The sequence below is a fragment of the Canis lupus genome, chromosome 15 (assembly GCF_003254725.2).
Source record: "Canis lupus dingo isolate Sandy chromosome 15, ASM325472v2, whole genome shotgun sequence".
In the NCBI taxonomy this organism is placed as follows: Eukaryota; Metazoa; Chordata; class Mammalia; order Carnivora; family Canidae; genus Canis; species Canis lupus.
The window spans coordinates 27227738-27236745 of record NC_064257.1 but is presented as its reverse complement, the minus strand read 5'-3'; the positions used below and the strand labels follow the sequence as shown (position 1 = coordinate 27236745).

The 9008-nt window shown below is 41.8% G+C and overlaps 1 pseudogene; it reads left to right on the top strand.

Annotated features, from left to right (window-relative positions):
- Window positions 1–2347: 2347 nt before the first annotated feature.
- Window positions 2348–5653, top strand: LOC112654423 (RNA-binding protein EWS-like; annotated as a pseudogene).
- Window positions 5654–9008: the final 3355 nt, after the last annotated feature.

Sequence of the window (9008 nt, the reverse complement as noted above, 5' to 3'; positions counted from 1 at the left end):
GTGGTCAAGGTTAATGCTGATTGGAGTATACATTTCTAAATAGAAATTGCTTGGAGTATAATCACAAAACAATACAAATAAAGAAATCTTCCCTCTCCTCAAAATAGCTATCATCTCATGAGATTTAATCGAATGCAACTTGACTCAACAAACATTTTTTTATGTACCTACTCTAATGACTAAGGCAATGTATTATGTTCTATCAATGCTAAGAGAAATAGGTATTTTATCCACAGGAGCTCCAAATCAAGCAGGAGAGAATGAAATGCATAATTGTATGTAGAATGCAAGGTAGACTGTAAGAATTCTAATGCTGTATACCTCGTTTCATTTATAGATGATTAATTGATATGCTTTTTTTTGCAATACTGTGGTGAGATGGTATTTATTCCTTTCTGTAAAATGTATACTCAGATGAATAAGAGAAATTCAAAACTAAGAGATCCCATCATTTGAGTATTCAGCATTTGTCCTGCATAGGAACCCATTTTGGTATCCCAGTGAATGAAGGAAGCAAGATAAGTTCTGAACAAGATGACGGGTGACTTCCTAAGTGGAACTGACCTTCCCAAATGACACTGAATTCATACTGTTCAGATGCTTGCTTGGTAATATAGTTTATGAATGTAGAGTTATCCCAAGTTATAATTTTTTTTAATTTTTAAGTTAAATCAAAACTAAAAAGAAAAATCCTTTTGTTTCAAAGAAGATCTCTGATGATAACTGTTAAGAGGCCATCACCACAAAGGAAAAATGGGGCTCATCAGACACAAAGCAAACAAGAATATGTTGTTGCCTCAACTTGCTTCACCATAATGAAAACATAACGAGAGCAAAGCTAGTATGATTGAGGAAAAACTAAATATGAAAAATCCTTGATCATGACAGACCCTTGAATGTAAAAAAAAAAAAAAATTATAATGGAGAAGCAGGTAACAAATTCATGGTTATAGACTAATGCAATCTGAAGTTTCACTTTTATCTGTAAATATTAATATTTTATTCAGATGTATGTAACGTAAAAAATAACACAGGATTTTTCTCGTGTATTTCTATCATTTTTACTACTTTTGAGAAAATTCAACTTGATTAAAATTTTCAAATCACTTCTCAATTTTCAAGAATGTCACTCACCTAAAAATTAATGAGTAGAGATGGGATGCAATCAGAACTATGCTCTAGGAAGATTATATTGGCTAAATTTTTTTCTTTTCTTTTTATTATTATTATTTTTTTAATCTTTATTTATTTATGATAGTCACACACAGAGAGAGAGAGGCAGAGACACAGGCAGAGGGAGAAGCAGGCTCCATGCACCGGGAGCCTGACGTGGGATTCGATCCCGGGTCTCCAGGATCGCGCCCTGGGCCAAAGGCAGGCGCTAAACCGCTGTGCCACCCAGCCACCCAGGGATCCCCTATTATTATTATTTTTAATTGGAGTTCAATTTGCCAATATATAGCATATCACCCAGTGCTCATCCCGTCAAGTACCCCCCTCAGTGCCCGTCACCCACTCACCCCCACCCCCCGCCCACCTCCCCTTCCACTACTCCTTGTTTGTTTTCCAGAGTTAGGAGTCTCTCATGTTCTGTCTCCCTCACTGATATTTCCCACTCATTTTCTCTCCTTTCCCCTTTATTCCCTTTCACTCTTTTTTATATTCCCCAAATGACTGAGACCATATAATGATTGTCCTTCTCCGATTGACTTACTTCACTCAGCATAATACCCTCCAGTTCCACCCACGTCGAAGCAAATGGTTGGTATTTATCATTTCTAATGGCTGAGTAATATTCCATTGTATACATAGACCACATATTCTTTATCCATTCATTTTTTGATGGACACCGAGGCTCCTTCCACAGTTTGGTATTGTGGACATTGCTGCTAGAAACATTGGGATGCAGATGTTCTGGCATTTCACTGCATCAGTATCTTTGGGGTAAATCCCCAGCAGTGCAATTGCTGGGTCATAGGGCAGATCTATTTTTAATTCTTTGAGGAACTTCCACACAGTTTTCCAGAGTGGCTGCACCAGTTCACATTCCCACCAACAGTGCAAGAGGGTTCCCTTTTCTCCACATCCTCTCCAACATTTGTTGTTTCCTGTTTTGTTAATTTTCCCCATTCTCACTGGTGTGAGGTGGTATCTCATTTTGGTTTTGATTTGTATTTCCCTGATGGCTAGTGATGGGGAGCATTTTCTCACGTGCTTGTTGGCCATGTCTATGTCTTCCTCTGTGAAATTTCTGTTCATGTCTTTTTTCGCTAAATTTTCAAAGGAGTTGTTATGGTGGGTCAAGATTGAAGCTGGCAAAGGAGAGATCAAGAAGGGAGGAGAGAAAATGATGTCCACAGATTACAGTTTCTACAGCCAAGTTGGAGCCCAGCAGGGCTATAGTGCTTGCACAGCTCAGCCCACTCTAGGATATGCACAGACAACCCAGGCATATGGGCAGCAAACTTATGGAACCTATGGACAGCCCACTGATGTCAGCTATACCCAGGCTCAAACCACTGCCACCTATGGGCAGTTTGTCTATGAAACTTCTTAGGGACAGCGTCCTGCTGGTTATACTACTCCATCTGCCCCTTCCCAGCCCCTACCCAAGTGTACAGTTAGTCTGTCCAGGGGTACAGTACTGGTGCTTATGATACCACCACTGCTACAGTCACTACCACCCTGGCCTCCTATGTAGCTCAGTCTGCATATGGCACTCAGCCTGCTTATCCAGCCTACGGGCAGCAGCCAGTGGCGACTGCACTTGCAAGACCACAGGATGGTAACAAACATGCTGACACTAGTCAACCTCGGTGTAGCACAGGGGTACAACTAGCCCACCCTAGGATATGAACAGAGCAACCGTAGTATCCCCAGGTACCTGGGAGCTACTCCATGCAGCGTTAGGGCACCACCATATTATCCTCCAAATAGCCAACTAGTTATGATCAGAGCAGTTGCTCTCAGCAGAACACCTATGGGGCAGCCAAGCAGCTATGGAAAGTAGAATATCTATGGTCAACAAATCAGCTACAGGCAGCAGCCACCCACTAGTTATACCCCCCAAACTGGATCCTATAGCCAGGCTCTGAGTTTACCTTAATTCCAAAGCCAGACAAAGACCCCGCCAAAAAGGAGAATTACAGACCAATATCCCTGATGAACATGGATGCAAAAATTCTCAACAAGATACTGGCCAATAGGATCCAACAGTACATTAAGAAAATTATTCACCATGACCAAATAGGATTTATCCCTGGGACACAAGGCTGGTTCAACACCCGTAAAACAATCAATGTGATTCATCATATCAGCAAGAGAAAAACCAAGAACCATATGATCCTCTCATTGGATGCAGAGAAAGCATTTGACAAAATACAGCATCCATTCCTGATCAAAACTCTTCAGAGTGTAGGGATAGAGGGAACATTCCTCGACATCTTAAAAGCCATCTATGAAAAGCCCACAGCAAATATCATTCTCAATGGGGAAGCACTGGGAGCCTTTCCCCTAAGATCAGGAACAAGACAGGGATGTCCACTCTCACCACTGCTGTTCAACATAGTACTGGAAGTCCTAGCCTCAGCAATCAGACAACAAAAAGACATTAAAGGTATTCAAATTGGCAAAGAAGAAGTCAAACTCTCCCTCTTCGCCGATGACATGATACTCTACATAGAAAACCCAAAAGTCTCCACCCCAAGATTGCTAGAACTCATACAGCAATTCGGTAGCGTGGCAGGATACAAAATCAATGCCCAGAAGTCAGTGGCATTTCTATACACTAACAATGAGACTGAAGAAAGAGAAATTAAGGAGTCAATCCCATTTACAATTGCACCCAAAAGCATAAGATACCTAGGAATAAACCTCACCAAAGATGTAAAGGATCTATACCCTCAAAACTATAGAACACTTCTGAAAGAAATTGAGGAAGGCACAAAGAGATGGAAAAATATTCCATGCTCATGGATTGGCAGAATTAATATTGTGAAAATGTCAATGTTACCCAGGGCAATATACACGTTTAATGCAATCCCTATCAAAATACCATGGACTTTCTTCAGAGAGTTAGAACAAATTATTTTAAGATTTGTGTGGAATCAGAAAAGACCCCGAATAGCCAGGGGAATTTTAAAAAAGAAAACCATATCTGGGGGCATCACAATGCCAGATTTCAGGTTGTACTACAAAGCTGTGGTCATCAAGACAGTGTGGTACTGGCACAAAAACAGACACATAGATCAGTGGAACAGAATAGAGAATCCAGAAGTGGACCCTGAACTTTATGGGCAACTAATATTCGATAAAGGAGGAAAGACTATCCATTGGAAGAAAGACAGTCTCTTCAATAAATGGTGCTGGGAAAATTATATAGCCAATAGAGCAGCAGGTACAGGAAGCAGAATTCATTCTGACAGGACCACCCCAAGAACATGGGTGTTTATGGGTAGGAGTCTGGAGGATTTTCCAGACCAGGAGAGAATTGGAGCATGAGTGGTCCTGATAATGGGAGGCAGGGGAAGAAGGAGATTTGACTGTGGAAGCATGAGCAGTGGACAGGAAGGAGGACTGAGTAGAACGGGTGCTGGAGAGCGGGGTGGCTTCAATAAGCCAAGTGGATCCATACGGGAAGAACCAGATCTTGATCTAGGCCCCACTGTGGATCCAGATAAAGATTCTGACAACAGTGCAAGGCTTAAATGACAATATGACTCTAGACAATCTGGCATACTTCTTTAAACTGTGTGGAGTTATTAGGAGGAACAAGAGAATTGGACAACCCATGAGCCATATCTACTTGGGTAAGGAAACAGGAAAGCCCAAAGGTGATTGATGTAACAGTGTCCTACAAAGACCCACCAACTGCCAAGGCTGCTATGGAGTGGTTTGATGTGAGAGATTTCCAAGGGACCAAAAGTAAGATTTCTCTTGCTGGGAAGATGCTTCTGATGAATTGCATGTTGGGTGGTATGCCTCCTCGTGAGGGGAGAAGGATGTTGCCACTACTCCGCAGAGGTCCAGGGAGCCCAGGAGATCCTGGGAGCCCCAATGGGTCACATGGGAGGCTGTGGGGTGGAGAGAGAGAACTTTCCCCCAGGAGGGCCCCAGAGTTCCTGAGGGAACTCATCCGAAGGAGGAAACATCTAGCATGGAACATGCTAGACTGGAAACTGACAGTGCTCCAGTACAGGGTGTGGAAACCAGAACTTTGCCTGGAGAACAGAATGCCATTAATGTTAAGGCTCTGAAGCCTGAAGACTTCCTTCCACCACCCTTTCCACCCCTGGGGAGTTAACATGGCAGAGGCGGCCCCGGTGGCCTGTGGGGAGTAAGGGGAGGCCTCAGGGACCACAGTGGGTACAACGTTCAGAGGTGGTCCTGGTGCAGAAAGAAGTGGCTTCCATGGTGGCCCCAGCCATGGACCAATGTGAATTTGCAGGAGGAAGATGAGGTGGCTCTGGTGCGACCCTTGGACTTCTGATGGAAGAGATGGGAGAGAGAAGAGGCAGGTATGGAGGACGGAGGAAAAATGGATAAAGGCAAGCACTGCTGTCAGGAACACAGAGACCCACTCCAACCAGGCGCAGAGATCCCGCAGAGCTGCAGGGACTACCAGATTTATTTTTTAAGCCAGAAAATGTTTTAAATTTATAATTCCATACTTACAATATTGGCAACAACATTATGATTATTCCTTGTCTATACTTTAGTATTTTTTACCATTCGTGAAGAAACATTAAAGCAACTGAAATGGTAGTGTGTCTAACTTTCTCCCCCTTCTTTTAAAGTCCATCATTTAAACAATGGGAACTCATTATGAGTATGCTCAGTATCACTGTAGAGAACCAAGAGGGCCTCTGTCACAGTATTCATTGTTGTGATGTTTTGTTTTCTTTTGTTTTAAAATAAAATTCCAAACAGTCACAAACAATTAAAAAAACCCAACAACACTGAAGCTGGAAAAAGCCACTAGGAGACTATTCAATGTCTAAGTAAAAAATAAAGAATACCCACTGTAGGAGAGATTTTGTGGAAATGAATAGACTTTTCCTTTTTTTTTTTAAGATTTTATTTATTTATTCATGAGAGACACATAGGGAGAGGCAGAGACATAGGCAGAGGGAGAAGCAGCCTTCCCATGGGGGGCCTGATGTGGGACTCATTCCAGGACCCCGGGATCATGACCTGAGTAAAAGGCAGACACTCAACCACTGAGCCACCCAGATGCCCCGAAGCCTTGTTTCTGAAATTACAGATGCTAGTGTTTTTGTCTTTCAGAATTAATTATAATTGTTTATTTTAAAAAAAAATTTAACCTACCGACATTCTCCCAATAGTAAACTAGTATTTTTGAATGTCATCTTTAACCTGAGCCTGCTTCAATTTATAACACATCAAAAGCTTGCCATATTTGGTTCTAAACAACTGTACTGATTTTTACAATGGCCTTTTAAAATTACAATTGCCAGGTGTTTTGGCTAAGGAACTTGTCATCTGAGCACCCTAATGCTTCCCTTCTACCATTACATAGATCTGAAAATTAATGGAAGAGTACCTGAAATTAATGGAATAGGCTTCTGGTCTCATTAAACTCTAAAAATATTCTTAATTAGAATTTTTACTTTTAATATTGACTTTCCCACTCTTCTGTATATAAATTCTCGTCGTAGCTCAAGTATCACTCACATGTGCCAAAAGGCTAGTGAAAGTCTTTTGTATACCAGGCTTAAAACAAGACAAAAACTAAATCTGAAAAAGATTTAAATAATCCAGCTCTTACTTCCTTTTTAATCTTATCCTCAGGGGATACCTTGCACCCCTGTGGTAGAGTTGTTCACTTTTGTTATTTAGTAAACATTTACTGAGTACTTACTATATGTATTTGACACTTGATTTCACAGATAACCTGGTCTTTAGGACCTTATGGTCCAAGAAAAGCTGTCATTTACTGAAGGCTCACTCTGTGCCAGCCTAAAAGCTAAGCACTTCAAATGCATTACTCATTTAATCCTTGCTACTACTCCAAGAAGGGGAAATTATACCCACTGACATATGAGAAGACTGAGGTTTAAGATCCTCAAATAACTTGACGGAAAGCACATAACTTGAAAGTGGTAGAACTGGATTCACAGCAGTCCATGCGACTTTAAAGCCTGTGCTCTATCAATTACCAACTACAGAACTGCATCATTAGTGGGAAAGAGAGTTGAATGGGGAAGTGGGCCACAGAGGTGAGGGCTGGATTTCATCAGGATAGGATTCTTGAGGGGTGCCTAGGTGGCTTGGCCAGTTAGGTGTCTGCCTTTGGCTCAGGTCATGATCCTGGGGTCCTGGGACTGAGTTCTGGATCAGGCTCCCTGCTTGATGGGCAGCCTGCTTCTCCCTCTCCATCACTTGTGCTCTCATGTGCTCTCTCTCTCTCAAATAAATGAATAAAAAACAAAACAAAACAAAACCCAGATAGGATACATGAGCTGAGCCTGACACTTAAAGCCTGACACTTAAAGAAACTTTCTTCCACACTGGGTAGAGATTTTGGTCACTCCAGGAAGCAGCAGGAGCACACTAAGTGTGAAATAGTAACTTCTGGGAGCTTTATGGAGAACTAAGGAGACTAGGACATGAAGAACTGCATATACACTGTGGAGTCTGGAGAGAAGACAGAAACCATATCCTGTTCTAAAGAGTTTTAACTTTATCACAAAGGCCCTGGAAGTGTTCTAAGCAGGAAGTTATGTGGTGAGATTGACCACACCTCTACCCAGTAAGAAGCTGTCATGTAAGGGATGGGGGGGAAGCATGCAAAAGAGATTTGAAAATAATGAGCACTAATATATCTTTTTTTTAAAGATTTTATTTTATCTATTCATGAGACACACACACAGAGAGGCAGAGACATAGGCAGAGAGAGAAGCAGGCTCCATGCAGGGAGCCCAATGTGGGACTTGATCCTGGGACTCCAAGATCATGCCCTGGGCCGAAGGCAGGTGCGCTCAGCCGCTGAGCCACCCAGGCGTCCCAAGCACTAATACATCAATGACATATTAAGAAGTTTGATTTAGTGTGCATCACACAGAATACTTCAGTGCTTGAGAGAATGCACAGAAAGGATTGATTAAGGCCAGGTATGGTTAATAAGGAAAGGTTTCCTAGAAAAGCTTTGTTGGGAGCCTGAGAAACATGAATAGATAATATAAGGACAGAAAGAAACATCTAGTTGGAAGCAGTAAAGCCAAAAAACAAGAAGGAGCAAGTTACATGTGAGCAGGAGAGGGGGGCTGGTAAAGAATGAGTTGGAATATAAGAATGGAAGATAAAATTAATTTATGTTATCTAATTCATTTGGCAATGATGGAGAAAATGGTTGTTATTTCAATACAGAAACAGCAATGTTTCCAGAGAGATTTTAATCAATCTTGTAGTCACATTACTGTATCGGTTGGCCCCTTGAGAAAATTCTCACTTAAAATGCATATGTAGGGATCCCTGGGTGGCTTAGCGGTTTAGTGCCTACCTTCAGCCCAGGGTGTGATCCTGGAGTCCCAGGATTGAGTCCCACATCGGGCTCCCTGCATGGAATCTGCTTCTCCCTCTGCCTTTGTCTCTGCCTCTCTCTGTGTGTCTCTTATGAATAAATAAATAAAATCTTTAAAAATAAAATAAAATAAAATGCATATGTAAGGGTGCTTGGGTGGTACAGTCTGTTAAGTGTCTGACTCTTGGTTTCTGCTCATTTTGGAATCTCAAGGTCATGGGATCCAGCCCCCTGCAGGGCTCCACACCCAGTGTGCTTGCCACACTCTCTCCATCTCCCTCTGCGCCTCCATCCCCATGCTCTTCCACGTGCATGCTCTCTCTAATAAATAAATCTTTAAAAAAAGATGCATATGTAAACACGTTAACAAAAACCTGTTAAGTGATTTCAGTTCTTTGTGAGACGTAAGATGACTAAAATAGATCCTGATTTTAAGGAGTTAAGAGATAAAGCTTACCACACATCC